The sequence below is a fragment of the Lynx canadensis genome, chromosome C2, assembly GCF_007474595.2.
Source record: "Lynx canadensis isolate LIC74 chromosome C2, mLynCan4.pri.v2, whole genome shotgun sequence".
Classification (NCBI taxonomy): domain Eukaryota; kingdom Metazoa; phylum Chordata; class Mammalia; order Carnivora; family Felidae; genus Lynx; species Lynx canadensis.
Genome location: NC_044311.2, coordinates 100,594,275 through 100,610,562, shown reverse-complemented (window position 1 = coordinate 100,610,562; position 16,288 = coordinate 100,594,275). Strand labels below are relative to the sequence as shown.

Sequence of the window (16,288 nt, the reverse complement as noted above, 5' to 3'; positions counted from 1 at the left end):
GGATACTGGAGTACCCCTCTGCTTCAGGAAGTGGACCTGAAGGAAGGTGTACACACAGTCATGACCTCCGGTTTAGCTATTTTGTGACTCCCCCCTACCTCTCTGGTTTCATCTTCACGGTAGTGATCACATAATAGGAGGATTCTTCCAAGGTCTATAGTCAGAGTCACCTCAACCCAGGGATGAATTATTCCCATGATCAGAAGTAAGAAACATCTGGAAACATTGGATTTATTTGGGAAAATTTCAGGAATCTTCATGTTGACCAGAAACTGCTTTAGGATTCTATAAAGAACCCTAAAAATATGGGTCTATAGTTTCCTTTAACGCTCTCACTTTCAAAGAAGAAGTTACCTAATTTAAGAATCTACAGGGGCGCCTGGGTGGCGCAGTCGGTTAAGCGTCCGACTTCAGCCAGGTCACGATCTCGCGGTCCGTGAGTTCGAGCCCCGCGTCGGGCTCTGGGCTGATGGCTCAGAGCCTGGAGCCTGTTTCCGATTCTGTGTCTCCCTCTCTCTCTGCCCCTCCCCCGTTCATGCTCTGTCTCTCTCTGTCCCAAAAATAAATAAACGTTGAAAAAAAAAAAAATTTAAAAAAAAAAAAAAAAAAAAAAAAAAATCTACAAAGCATGTCAGTCTCTCTTAGCATAGCTCTATAAAGTGTGAGTATTTAAGTTTTTTGAGGTTCACATTCCTCATTATATAGCAAGGTTGGCAGTTTTTGTGAATGCTTTTACATTTTAACTGTCTGAAGAGATGGTTTTTCTTTGGGCACACATAGTGGTGAAATTTAGTTACTGCACCTAGCATTATCGTGCAAGCATTCCGAATATAACAAATGGCCTGACACTTGCAATCTGAACAGTGCATTTTTTCTTTCAAATTTCTCCCACATACTTAAAAGACTCAGGTTTTAGGAGCTTAATTCACTATGATAGAGGGTTAACATTTCATACTTAAAAAAAAATAAGCTAGGAGCCACCGATTTGACTCTATCACGTTTTGTAAGTGAGCCACTATAATTTTTAAGTCAGTATATGTTCATGTATTTTTATTCATATTGATTTGCAAAATGTATACATCTCACTTTTTAACTATTGTATTATGAGAAACTTTAAACATACCCAAAAGTTAACAGAATAATACAGTGAAATCTCATGTATCTTTCATATGTAATGCTAATCTTTGTTTCATGTGCAAACCTTACTTCTTCCCCCAAAATATGGATTGTTATAAACCAAATTTTAAACACTGTACTATTTCATTCATAAATAAATATATAACTCTAAAATATGTAACTCTTAAAATATAACTCTAAGAGATTAGGATTTTTTTTTAAGTTTATTTTGAGAGGGCAAGGGCGGGGAGGAGCAGAGAGAATCCCAAGCAGGCTCCTCGCTGTCCGAGCAGAGCCTGATGAGGGATTTGAACTCACAAATCCTGAGATCAGGACCTGAGCCGAAATCAAGAGTCAGAAGCTTAACCAACTGAGCCACCCAGGTGCCCCAGAAAAGATAGGGATTTTTTTTTAAATGTAACTATATCATCAGCACACCTGAAAAAAACAGCAGTACTTATAATATCATCTGTGTTATTGTCAATGTTCAGAAACTCTCCTGAGTCTCTTTCAATCTAGAACAGTTCCCTCTCTGTCTTGTTCCTTTTTTCCCCTTGCCATATGCTGGTTGAAGACATTGGTTTGTTTTTGGTTTTTTTTCTGTAGCCTTTCTCATATTCTAGATGTAAGTGATAGCATCTCTGTGGTGCTGTTTAGTATATTCCTTCATGTCTCTTATTTTATATAATTGGAGACAGCATGCTTTGAGACCTTTCCTAGCATGTCACTGTGTTCAACTTAATTTATTATAAATGTATGTAGTATATATATTATATATATACACACGCTTCTTGGATTATTATTGTCTCTCTTTTTAAATATTGCTAAAGCTCCCTTAATAATGGTGTAAACATACATGTGAGTCTAACTGATAAAAGTCACATCTTGGGGATTAGGTAAAAGTCAGGAATTTTGTTGGTGGGAAGGGAATAGGAATGGCCCATAGGTGTTTTGAGATTGTTTCTGCTTTGCCTCCTCCCTCTCTCCTTCCTCACTGGCTGGAGAGAGCTATCACAGGAAATCTATTGCCAAATTCCTTGTGGAGTCTAAAGAATATTTTAAAGTTCATACAAACAAGTCTTATTCAAGGAACTAGCACAAAATTTTTTTAAGGCCCATAACTGATGTTTTACCCTCTTCACTAAGAGTCCTCAAAGATTTTTAGGGACGCCTTGGGTGGCTCAGTTGTTTAAGTGTCCAATTCTCGATTTTGGCTCAGGTCATGATCTCATGGTTAGTGAGTTCGAGCCCCGAGCTGGACTCTACCCTGACAGTGTGGAGCCTGCTTGGGATTCTCCCTCTGCCCTTCCCCTGCTTTCTTTCTCTCTCTCTCTCTCTCTCTCTCAAAATAAATAAAATAAACATTAAAAAAAGAGTCCTCTAAGATTTTTATTCCTATAAACACTCTAGACTTATTTAAAAGTAGCCTCTGATCATAGGAGATAAAGATCCCCATTTGAAGTATGGTTATTGCTGTTGATGGTGATTACTTTTAGGAAACTTTGGATACCATCTGGAGTTCTCTTTTGGACAGAGCTTAGACTTCAAGACAGCGAGAGATGACAGAAGGGAATGGGAGCGTGAGGTTCGACTCCTTTATTGTGATAGGAAGAAACTGGAGCTCTTTTTAACTTTCTGTCCTCACGTCTTCCATCTGCGGTAAATGTTATTATCCCCCCGTGGCTCACCACTGCTGCCTGTGCTCTTTCCTCCCTGCAGCCCCATTTCAGGCTTTTGTTCTTTCTTTAATGGTTTCCCTGACCTCTTTGTTTAGGTGATTTCAGAATATAATAGAATAAAACTTCAAAAGCAAAAACAAAAGCAAACCTAGAGAGAAACTGTGTGATCAGTGTCCTTTGAGACCTGTCAGCCATTCCAGTGGTCCTCACCTTTCTTCCCAGCCCGGCTGTGGGCCGCCCTGACACCTGGCCAATTCTGAGGATGCCGCAAGTTGCTTGGGTTCTGGAGAGTCTGTTCTGGCAGTCACGAAAAGCCTTCATGCGTTTTAGGCTGCCCTGGGCATGTGGGCAGCATGCGTCTGTCTCTGCGTGTCTGTGAGGGTGTGTGTGCGTGTCTGCGCACAGTAAGATTTACAGCCGCCTGTGAATAGGTTCAGTCTGCAAGGACAAAACAGCCTCCTTATCCTGCCATTAAAATACATGTATTCCTGTGGAACTGCTTTTTTGTTTGGGATCTTTCTGAGAGATGAAAATACCCTCCTTGGAGATTATCAACCTATCAAACATGTGTCTAGTGGATAATAATTATTTTGTTCAAAGAGGCAGATCTTTAAATACTAAGTTTATTTATTTCATTTGAGAGGAGGGGAGAGGGGCAGAGAGGGAGACAGAGAATCCCAGGCAGGCTCTGAGCTGTCAGCACAGAGCCCGACGCCGGGCTCCATCTCACTAAACTCGGGAACTGCAAGATCATGACCTGAGCTGAAATCAAGAGTTGGATGCTAAACCAACTGAGCCACCCTGGCGCCCCTAGGAAGATCTTTAAATGGCAAACATGGAGCAAGGGAAGAGTGGGAATTCATTTACTGCTATGTTTACTTACAAAAAGAACAAGAAGGGTACTATGCCCCCCTACAGAAGTGTTTTTCTTCTCTGTGCTAGGATATAAAATCTTGAGTGAGGAAGAAGTGTTGAACAAAGTTTAAGAAGTGGGATGAGTGAGTGGGAGATGAGGATAGGTTGAGACCATGACTTGGGGATGCTTGCAGAAACTGTATGGGAGGCGTCCACGAAGGAGACAGGATCTGGGGATATTTGCCAGCAGGAGGTGTTTGCCAGTGGGTGTGGGGCTGAGCAGAGAGGTGAGGTTTGTTTGCGCAAGATGGACAAGGACGAGGAGGATTTAGTGATGGAAGGAAATATTTGTGCAAAAGGAGGGTATGTTTGCGGAAGGGAGAGCTGAGAGGATTGAAGATTTAAGTGACGATGATGTTTGGATTAACAGAGGATAGGGGCAATGGCTGCTTTGGGAGTTCTGAAATGAGAATATTGCTAGAGAAGGAAATGGTTCTTCCTGAAGCTTCTAATTAGCCCCCCCCCCCCCTTCATCATGTTTTCTTGTTGGGATTAGTGGAAAAAGAGGGAGGTTTTGTATCCATTGTTCTCCATTCTTAAGCTTCCAGTTTGGGGCTGAAATGAATTCCCCAGGTTTCCCTTTTCGTCCTCTAAAAGTTCCCCTCAGGGAAAAAAAAAAAAAAGCTCCCCCTCAGGCCCCATCTGCTGCCACAGGAATACCCCTCCTCCCCAGAATTCATGTAAAGAATGGCACTACTTCTGAGGGACTGCTCCAAGCTGGTGTCTGAATTCAATTACATGTCATCAGCACGTGCTTTATTTATAACATCACCATATTGTAAACATTAGCACTGAAAGAGACCAGCCTGTGGACCACCAGTGTTCTGGGAGAGCTTTGAAACCAGTGTCGGCCACTGTCTGCGACAACATATGTTCCCAGAGCCAGCGCCTCTGCTTGGAGGGCCCGAGTAGGACACAGTAGAGACTCAAACTTTTTTATTAAGTGGAAATTTTAATGTGTACCCTCCCGATTTTAGGGGGTATTCTTTTTTCTGAATTTGCTTCTGTAATCTACATCCTCACCTTTTCCCAGCCACTCTACAGTTCACCTGCTCTGCTCGGGCAGGTCTGCTCTGATTAATCCCCACTGTTCTGGGTGACCCTACGAAGTATCTGTGCATGGCAACGTCAAATGACAAGTAACGTGTCATGTACAGCGGGACTCCTGCAAAATCTTTTGGGTTTCTGGATAACTGCATTTATATGGACCGGACTGCAAGTCCCGCTCCCTTAACACAAGCCAATGCAGCAGGGTGCAAGAAACACAACACACGCTTTGCTTTGATTTGCTTTTTTTTTTTTTTAACCCTTTGATCGCTGGGTGTGTTTCCAACCTCTTGACACCAAGATCCTGTAGCTCTGGCAATCACAATGCTGTCAATTCACTGTAGGCGACACAGTTTGAATGAGATCAGCTCACTGTATTGAGTGTAAATGGTGCTGGAGAATTCTGTTTTAAAACAGATACCAGAGCCATGTGTCAGAGAGAAAAGGAGCTACCAAGACACTTAACCAACATGATCCTTGAGATTAGTTTTGCAAGCCATTTTCTTCTCTAGGGAAAACATACTGTGAGTTGCCGTGGTGTCATCCAGAGATGTCTTCATGTCTTCTGGCATTTTCTAATTGACGATGAGCTGAAGTACATTTCAGGTGATAAAATAACCAGAGCTCTGGGGGGGAGGGGGGATTAAATTTATGGATTGGAAAGTAAACCGAAACATTTCAACGCACATTAACTTCTTTCCTGTTTAGACTTCCCGGTGTTGTCTTTTCTCTCAGATGGGCACCAGATGCCTTCTCCCTTCTCCACGCCCATTCTGTGGATCCGCGTGTAATATATGTACTTGTGAAAGCCCTCGGGGCTCTTTTGCTTCTACAACAACAATGCAGTGATTTTTATAATTTCCCTGAGACTTCTTTTTTGTTGACATAAAATGTACAAGAAACCCAAAATAAACACGCAGAAGCCAGGCTGGAAACAGGGTCCTCCTCGCCTGCCTCCCCTCTTACACATGTTAACACAGATCTCTCCCCTCTGCTGCCCTCTCTCTTGCTCACCGCTTTGGCACACCTCTCTCGCGGTGCTTCCTAGTCCTTCCTGGTCCCGACCTCGGCAGCAGTCTCTGATGCATCCGTCTGCAGTGTTCCCATGTCCCACCGCTCCTTCCCCTCATCGCCAGGGAATTCATCAAACCCAAACTCTTCCAGTGTGTTCTCCACCTTCCTGCCTCCCCCCTCCTGGCTCCCCCTCCTTCAAAACCCATATTGGCTCTACGGGTCTCCATTCCCCTGTGCTTTCCCCATCTCTAGGCCTGCACTAACGTGATCTCACCTGCAATGAAAAGCATACTCTGGAAGTAGGGAAGGGGAAGGGTATCACAGCCATATTGTCATGCCTGGGGTCAGGAAGGGCACCGGCTTATCCTTTACCTTTTGAGTTGAGTGGGTTGGCAGCATTAAAAGATAACCAAACTGAGACAAGTATACATATTCACTCAACTCTGGCACGTGGACAAAGCTTTGGGAAAACGAGTAAGTTCCATATTTGTGTTTGATGATGTATTTTTATATGCACAGCCTTTCACATATCCTTAATAGACCTAGTGAGGTTGAACAGAAAAACTGGGGTGTCAAACACGAATATCCTTTCAGATATTCTCTGGAATGTGCGTACATCCAAATCATGTTTAACTTTCCCCTACAAGCATGTATGGGGGAGAAACGTTGCATGTTTCTCAATTGTGGCTTCTTATTTGCAAATGTCCTGCTTGTCTCTTCCCTGGAGTCTGTAAAGCTGATCTTTCTTCAGCAAGCGCTGCTTTGCAGTACTTTGGTGTTGCATTTTGTTTGGTCAACCAAACTGTTTCAGTAATTACACTTCTTGATTTTTAAAAAAGCGTGTGTGAGGAGGAGAAGGGTATCAAGTATGCAACCCTGCAAGTTAGGAAGTTTCATATTCTACAGTTTTATTTGCCCAGATAAAGAGGGAAAAGAATTTGTGAATATTTCATTTGGGTGATTAAGTAGCATTCGCAGCTGCAAACAGGCTCAAATAGAGTAATATATTTTATAGTCTAAAATGACATCAGGGGCGCCTGGGTGGCTCAGTCAGTTAAGCGTCCCACTTCAGCTCAGCTCATGATCTTGCGGTTTGTGGGTTTGAGCCCCACGTCAGGTTCTGTGCTGACAGCTCAGAGCCTGGAGCCTGCTTTAGTTTCTGTGTCTCCCTCTCTTTCTGCCCCTTCCCCACTCACACTCTGTGTCTCTTTCTCTCAAAAATAAGTAAACATTAAAAAAAAATTTTAAAAAGCAAATGAGTAAAATCACATCATTTTCTTATATGGCTGAGTCAAAAAATAAACTTTTATTCATACCAAAATAGAATTTATTTGTTTTATACATACTGGCCTGACTAATTTTATTAGGAGAAAACAGAAAAACTATACTCTTTTAAAAAATGAAACTTTTAAGGATCCATTTTGATATTAAGTGTTAAGCCCTTTGGCTCTGTGCTGTTAACAGAGTAAATGTTTAAAATGCAGTGTTTGAGACTGTTAAAAACTGAGAACAAACTGAGGGTTGATGGGGGGTGGGAGGGAGGGGAGGGTGGGTGATGGGTATTGAGGAGGGCACCTTTTGGGATGAGCACTGGGTGTTGTATGGAAACCAATTTGTCAATAAATTTCATAAAAAAAAATAAATAAATAAATAAATAAAATGCAGTGTTTGGGCTCACTGTTTAATTTTTGACTTCTATTTAATCACATGTGCCCTGGCTTGCTTTCCAGATTGCTGTCTCCGCACATTGTGGGAATTCCTCTTCTAACTTAGCTCTGTTTCCTATTTTGTATACATTATCTTTAAACCAAAGTCACCCCACTGACTTTCATTCTTTTCTTGTCTATTCTAACATCTCACTTAGAGATTTCCTTTTGTAGCCTTGTCTAAAATATCCTAAATGGTTGGAGGATTGCTTTCCAGTTTAACCTACTTCTAGGGTAGGCAAATGGCTTGGACCCTTGAGGGCATATCTTACATGGTGGTAGAGATGAGAAAGAATTCAGATCACTATGAGAGAGAAATGCATGGTTATTAAATAGAGTTCATCCCAGAAGAGGTACATGCTAGAAATTTTCAAAAAGGACCATGCCATCAAAAATAGCTCTTTTTCCTTACATGATTTTTGCTATTAATTCTGTCAGAGACAGGGCATTTGCGGCATGTACCAGTGGTCTAATCTCTAATGGGCTTGAGATTTTGCTTATGCCCTTAAATCACAGAATTTTAGGGGCATCTGGGTGGCTCAGTCGGTTAAGCGTCCGACTTTAGCTCAGGTCATGATCTCGCAGTTCACAAGTTCAAGCCCTGCATGGGGCTCTGTGCTGACAGCTCAGAGCCTGGAGCCTGCTTCAAGACTCTGTGTGTCTTTCTCTCTGCCCCTCCCCTACTCGTTCTCTCTCTCTCTCTCTCTCTCTCTCTCTATCTCTCAAAAATAAATAAAAACATAATTTTTGTTTTTAAAATCACAGAATCTTAAGTGCAGAAGTGGCCTTATGCTACCTTTGGGTAGTCCTCACCAGATTCCCTTTCCTTCAATGGGACATGAGCTTTTTGTCATTCCTTTCCACCATAATTTCCACAGGCTGCCACTCTCACTGAGCTAATCCCCTCCACGCTCCTTTACCAGTGTGTCAATCAGTTCTTTATTAAGGCATGTGTCTTAAGAGCAATCATTTGTTCATATGAGTGTCTCTCCCCTTGGACTATAAGCCATGTAAGGCAGGAAGTGGTGTCTGACCACATACTTCCCAGTACTCAGCTTGAGAGCCTAGTTTATGGTAAGAACTTAAGGAAGATTAACACCTTCCTGGTAGCAAACAACTCCCAAATCTCAGTGGCTTAAGACCATCTTGGGTTGGCAGGGGTCCTGTTCCACAGTGTCCTCACTGAGGGGTACAGACTTGGATGCATGCTAGCCGTCTCAGCAGAGGGATGGAAAGAGTGAATCATGCCCCAGCTCTTAATGTTTCAGCTTGGAACTGACGTCTCCCTTTCTCTCCTAGTTCCTTGATCAAAGCCAGAGACACAGCCGTATCCCAATGTTACGGGGTGTAGAAGAGCAATACTGCTTTGTTTCTGACAGGAGGAGAACAGGACCGAATCGATATCTGACACACGATGGGCACCTAAGAGCCACCTAAGGAATGAAGTACCTAAAGCTTTCTGTTGGGATTTTAATTTCTTTCTGTACAATAAGCAGAACCACTTCAAGTATGTATCCTGTCAACTACAGTTTTTAGAAGATGAGGATACTAATATTATTGTCTCAGCTGTGTTCAGCAAACTTGTGGGACTTTTTCGGTAACCACTCTGTTCACTGTACTCATATCAGGAAAACTGTTGTGTTGTTCAGATTAAGAGAGTACGGAATGGGTAAATTTGCACAATTAACATTTTGCCTGAGTCATTTAGAACAGAACCTTTTTTTTACAGGAGTTACGATCTCGCTCGACAGCTCGACAAGAACTTACGAAGAATGAGGACCTAATCAATTTATTTATTTATTTTTTTAATATATGAAATTTATTGTCAAATTGGTTTCCATACAACACCCAGTGCTCATCCCAAAAGGTGCCCTCCTCAATACCCATCACCCACCCTCCCCTCCCTCTGACCCCCCATCAACCCTCAGTTTGTTCTCAGTTTTTAACAGTCTCTTATGCTTTGGCTCTCTCCCACTCTAACCTCTTTTTTTTTTTTTTTCCTTCCCCTGCCCCATGGTCTTCTGTTACGTTTCTCAGGATCCACATAAGAGTGAAAACATATGGTATCTGTCTTTCTCTGTATGGCTTATTTCACTTAGCATCACACTCTCCAGTTCCATCCACGTTGCTACAAAAGGCCATATTTCATTTTTTCTCATTGCCACGTAGTATTCCATTGTGTATATAAACCACAATTTCTTTATCAATTCATCAGTTGATGGACATTTAAGCTCTTTCCATAATTTGGCTATTGTTGAGAGTGCTGCTATAAACATTGGGGTACAAGTGCCCCTATGCATCAGTACTCCTGTATCCCTTGGGTAAATTCCTAACAGTGCTATTGCTGGGTCATAGGGTAGGTCTATTTTTAATTTTCTGAGGAACCTCCACACTGCTTTCCAGAGCGGCTGCACCAATTTGCATTCCCACCAACAGTGCAAGAGGGTTCCCGTTTCTCCACATCCTCTCCAGCATCTATAGTCTCCTGATTTGTTCATTTTGGCCACTCTGACTGGCGTGAGGTGATATCTGAGTGTGGTTTTGATTTGTATTTCCCTGATAAGGAGCGACGTTGAACATCTTTTCATGTGCCTGTTGGCCATCCGGATGCCTTCTTTAGAGAAGTGTCTATTCATGTTTTCTGCCCATTTCTTCACTGGGTTATTTGTTTTTCGGGTGTGGAGTTTGGTGAGCTCTTTATAGATTTTGGATACTAGCCCTTTGTCCGATATGTCATTTGCAAATATCTTTTCCCATTCCGTTGGTTGCCTTTTAGTTTTGTTGGTTGTTTCCTTTGCTGTGCAGAAGCTTTTTATCTTCATAAGGTCCCAGTAATTCACTTTTCCTTTTAATTCCCTTACCTTTGGGGATGTGTCGAGTAAGAGATTGCTACGGCTGAGGTCAGAGAGGTCTTTTCCTGCTTTCTCCTCTAAGGTTTTGATGGTTTCCTGTCTCACATTCAGGTCCTTTATCCATTTTGAGTTTATTTTTGTGAATGGTGTGAGAAAGTGGTCTAGTTTCAACCTTCTGCATGTTGCTGTCCAGTTCTCCATAAGACATAGGGTATCAGAATGGATAAAAAAACAAGACCCATCTATTTGCTGTCTACAAGAGACTCATTTTAGACCTGAGGACACCTTTAGATTGAGAGTGAGGGGATGGAGAACTATTTATCATGCTCTGGAAGCCAAAAGAAAGCTGGAGTAGCCATACTTATATCAGACAAACTAGACTTTAAATTAAAGGCTGTAACAAGAGATGAAGAAGGGCATTATATAATAATTACAGGGTCTATCCATCAGGAAGAGCTAACAATTATAAATGTCTATGCGCTGAATACCGGAGCCCCCAAATATATAAAACAATTACTCATAAACATAAGCAACCTTATTGATAAGAATGTGATAATTGCAGGGGACTTTAACACCCCACTTACAGAAATGGATAGATCCTCTAGACACACGGTCAATAAAGAAACAAGGGCCCTGAATGAGACATTGGATCAGATGGACTTGACAGATATATTTAGAACTCTGCATCCCAAAGCAACAGAATATACTTTCTTCTCAAGTGCATGTGGAACATTCTCCAAGATAGATCACATACTGGGTCACAAAACAGCCCTTCATAAGTTTACAAGAATTGAAATTATACCATGCATACTTTCAGACCACAATGCTATGAAGCTTGAAATCAACCACAGGAAAAAGTCTGGAAAACCTCCAAAAGCATGGAAGTTAAAGAACACCCTACTAACGAATGAGTGGGTCAACCAGGCAATTAGAGAAGAAATTTAAAAATATATGGAAACAAACGAAAATGAAAATACAACAATGCAAACGCTTTGGGATGCAGCGAAGGCAGTCCTGAGAGGAAAATACATTGCAATCCAGGCCTATCTCAAGAAACAAGAAAAATCCCAAATACAAAATCTAACAGCACACCTAAAGGAAATAGAAGCAGAACAGCAAAGGCAGCCTAAACCCAGCAGAAGAAGAGAAATAATAAAGATCAGAGCAGAAATAAACAATATAGAATCTAGAAAAACTGTAGAGCAGATCAATGAAACTAAGAGTTGGTTTTTGGAAAAAATAAACAAAGTTGATAAACCTCTAGCCAGGCTTCTCAAAAAGAAAAGGGAGATGACCCAAATAGACAAAAATCATGAATGAAAATGGAATTATTACAACCAATCCCTCAGAGATACAAACAATTATCAGGGAATACTATGAAAAATTATATGCCAACAAATTGGACAACCTGGAAGAAATGGACAAATTCCTAAACACCCACACTCTTCCAAAACTCAATCAGGAGGAAATAGAAAGCTTGAACAGACCCATAACCAGCGAAGAAATTGAATCGGTTATCAAAAATCTCCCAACAAATAAGAGTCCAGGACCAGATGGCTTCCCAGGGGAGTTCTACCAGACGTTTAAAGCAGAGATAATACCTATCCTTCTCAAGCTATTCCAAGAAATAGAAGGGGAAGGAAAACTTCCAGACTCATTCTATGAAGCCAGTGTTACTTTGATTCCTAAACCAGACAGAGACCCAGTAAAAAAAGAGAACTACAGGCCAATATCCCTGATGAATATGGATGCAAAAATTCTCAATAAGATACTAGCAAATCGAATTCAACGGCATATAAAAAGAATTATTCACCATGACCAAGTGGGATTCATTCCTGGGATGCAGGGCTGGTTCAACATTCGCAAATCAATCAACGTGATACATCACATTAACAAAAAAAAAAAAAAAAAAAGAGAAGAACCATATGATCCTGTCAATCGATGCAGAAAAGGCCTTTGACAAAATCCAGCACCCTTTCTTAATAAAAACCCTTGAGAAAGTCGGGATAGAAGGAACATACTTAAAGATCATAAAAGCCATTTATGAAAAGCCCACAGCTAACATCATCCTCAACGGGGAAAAACTGAGAGTTTTTTCCCTGAGATCAGGAATACGACAGGGATACCCACTCTCACCGCTGTTGTTTAACATAGTGCTGGAAGTTCTAGCATCAGCAATCAGACAACAAAAGGAAATCAAAGGCATCAAAATTGGCAAAGATGAAGTCAAGCTTTCGCTTTTTGCAGATGACATGATATTATACATGGAAAATCCGATAGACTCCGCCAAAAGTCTGCTAGAACTGATACATGAAATCAGCAAAGTTGCAGGATACAAAATCAATGTACAGAAATCAGTTGCATTCTTATACACTAACAATGAAGCAACAGAAAGACAAATAAAGAAACTGATCCCATTCACAATTGCACCAGGAAGCATAAAATACCTAGGAATAAATCTAACCAAAGATGTAAAAGATCTGTATGCTGAAAACTATAGAAAACTTATGAAGGTAATTGAAGAAGATTTAAAGAAATGGAAAGACATTCCCTGCTCATGGATTGGAAGAATAAATATTGTCAAAATGTCAATACTACCCAAAGCTATCTACACATTTAATGCAATCCCAATCAAAATTGCACCAGCATTCTTCTCAAAACTAGAACAAGCAATCCTAAAATTCATATGGAACCACAAAAGGCCCCGAATAGCCAAAGTAATTTTGAAGAAGAAGACCAAAGCAGGAGGCATCACAATCCCAGACTTAAGCCTCTACTACAAAGCTGTAATCATCAAGACAGCATGGTATTGGCACAAAAACAGACACATAGACCAATGGAATAGAATAGAAACCCCAGAACTAGACCCACAAACGTATGGCCAACTCATCTTTGACAAAGCACGAAAGAACATCCAATGGAAAAAAGACAGTCTCTTTAACAAATGGTGCTGGGAGAACTGGACAGGACCTAATCAATTTAAACATGAAGTATTTCTGACAACGTTTTAAGTTCTACTTAGCAAATTTCAATTACATAATAATGTTTTCAACTGTAATATAGTCACCATGTTTTGCATTACATCCCCAGACATCCAACTTAAGGCCAAAAGTTTGTACCCTTTTACCAAGTCATTTACAACTTGAATGCTCACACACACATACGTGTGAGGTGGTGGGTGTGTTAACTAACCAGATGGTGAATCCTTTCACAACATATATGTACATCACATCACCACAGTGTGCCTTTTAAATATCTTACAATTTTATCTGTCAATTGCACCTCAAAGATCTGAAGTAAAATAAAGTAAAATACATGCAAATTTAAAAAAGAGCAGTATTGCCACAGATTATATATACTCTAGTATTTTACATTAAGTATTTTTTCCCTCCTTAATTGTCAAAACAACTCAGGTTGTATGAAATGTGGAAAGTACAAACTAGTATGAGAGGTGAATTAAAAATCACTGGTAGGTATGCCTGGGTGGCTCAGTCAGTTGAATGGCCCAACTCTTGATTTCGACTCTTGATTGATCGTGGGTTGTGGGATGAAGCCACTCTCAGCATGGAGCCTTGTTGAGATCCTCTCTGCCTCTCTCTGCCCCTCTCCCATCCCTTCTCTCTCTGTTTGTCTCTCAAAATAAATAAATAAAATTCAAAAAGTACCTCAAAATAATTACTTTGAATAGTTGTGTAATATTCACTCATATGAAGTATGGTAGCTTATTTAACTTTCTCCCTGTTGTTAGGCATTTAGGGTATTTCCCCCCACCCACCATAATATATTAACACCGCAGTGTCCTCAGGACCCACTTATTTCCTTGTTTCTTCCATTCAAAACTATTTAACCTGAGAGAATTGGCCAAGGTTTGCTGGATTTTCAGCATGGCAAACCAGCCGGAGATGAAGTTGGTTGAGAACAGAGAGGATCATGACTGCAGGTCATCTTGGTTTCAGTCCTCCAAGGGGGCAGAGTGAGGTGTGTCCCAAACTGGACTCGTGTGGCTTTCAAGGTCATAGCTGGTGGTCACAGACAGTTGCTCAGAGGGACATTTATCCTGGGGGCAGAGATGGTGCTGTCCCTGAAGAATGAAAGACCTGATCAAAGCCAGATGGCATGACCACATTCCAACTGGGAGGCAGTTTTAAAGGAGACTCTCAGTTTTGTTTTATTTTGTTTTGAGGTCTACTTCAAAAGATAATCATGCTTTTGGGGAGCCTAGGTAGCTCAGTTGGTTGAGTATCTGACTTCAGCTCAGGTCATGATCTCGCGTTTTGGGTTCGAGCCCCGGGTCAGGCTCTGTGCTGGCAGCTCAGAGCCTGGAGCCTGCTTTGGATTCTGTGTCTCCCTCTCTCTTTGCCCCTCCCTCACTCTTTCTGCCTCTCTCTCTCTCTCTCTCTCAAAAATAAGTTAAAACATTAAAAAAATTTTTAAAGATAATCCTGCTTTTAATCCATCAGGGTGGGATTCGGGTTGGAGGAAAGGGAAGCCAAGGCAGAGCTTATTGGGGAAGCTGAACTTTACAAGATGTTGTGTACCTAGCTCATCAATAGGATAAAAGCACCTAGACTGTTTCTTGGCCCCCAGTCTGGATAAGAAGCAGTTCCCTACTATACTGCCTAGATCTGCCTGGGAAGTTCGCACAGCTGAGCAACCAAGGCAAAATCCCCAATCTCTGCCTAGGAGGCAGGGGGGAAGTCTGTAACTGAAATTGAAAACTTGTTGGGGCGCCTGGGTGGCGCAGTCGGTTAAGCGTCCGACTTCAGCCAGGTCACGATCTCGCGGTCCGTGAGTTCGAGCCCCGCCTCGGGCTCTGGGCTGATGGCTCGGAGCCTGGAGCCTGTTTCCGATTCTGTGTCTCCCTCTCTCTCTACCCCTCCCCCGTTCATGCTCTGTCTCTCTCTGTCTCAAAAATAAATAAACGTTGAAAAAAAAAATTAAAAAAAAAAAAAAAGAAAACTTGTGTTCATTGAGTATCTCACCAACGGGTCGGTGTGAATCAAGAGAGGTTGGAAATGAGATAGGAACACTAGAAATACCCCTCTTTTTTAAACTTGTGGCCTGGGTACAGAAACAAGCACATTATTAAAATTGATTACTAACCATAAGCAACACTGTTCACATAGAGACGAGGGATGTAATAACTAGTGTGTGAGGAGCCTGACACGTTGGACAGTGTCAGAAGTGCGTGAATTCAATGAGGATGTGCAAATGGTATTTTTGCTTTGGCGGTAATCTAAAAAATACATATCTTTATCAGTTACAAACGCCAGCCTTCTAGTTGCAGTGATCATTTGTATTTATTTTCATAAACTAAAACTTTATTTTCTTAAGTTGTTACACTAGAGTCCAAAATACTCTTATGGGTACATAGGTTTTTTAAAAAATGATAAGCATGGAATATAGAATCCTAATCTGAGCCTTGAAGAATGGGGGGTGTTCAGATAAGCGCAAAGGACAGAGAAAAGCATTTCCACAAGAGGAGAGAGTGTGAGATCAAGGATGAGCATGATTCATTAGGGTACCAAGAACTTGAAAGGATACTCCCATTTTCACGTTTTAAATACTGCCTCCTGACCCTAATATGGCAGTAGTTTCAGGAGCACTCTTATCTCTGTTTCCTTAATTACCTGCCTTTTTCTGATGGGTACAGGAGCATTATGACATCTTTTTTCAGAAGGTAACTCTCATAGCCCCTTTTAAAGAGTCATCTGCTGTCTTATTTTTTTTATTTTTTATTTTTCATTTTATTTATTTTAGAGAGAGAGCACAAGCAGGGGAGAGGGGCAGAGGAAGGGGGGGGGGGAGGGAATCAGTCTTAAGCAGGCTCCATGCCGGGCACGAAGCCCGATGTGGGGCTCAATCCCACAACCTTGGGATTATGACCTGAGCCAAAATCAACAGTTGGACGCTCAACCCACTGAGCCACCTAGGTGCCCGAGTCATCTTTTGACCCTCA

General features: G+C 41.4%; 1 protein-coding gene across 4 annotated transcripts in view; it reads left to right on the top strand.

The window, feature by feature from the left end:
* Positions 1-16,288, top strand: part of PHLDB2 (pleckstrin homology like domain family B member 2) — a 235,671-nt gene that overhangs the window by 125,810 nt on the left and 93,573 nt on the right. The window lies entirely within an intron of this gene.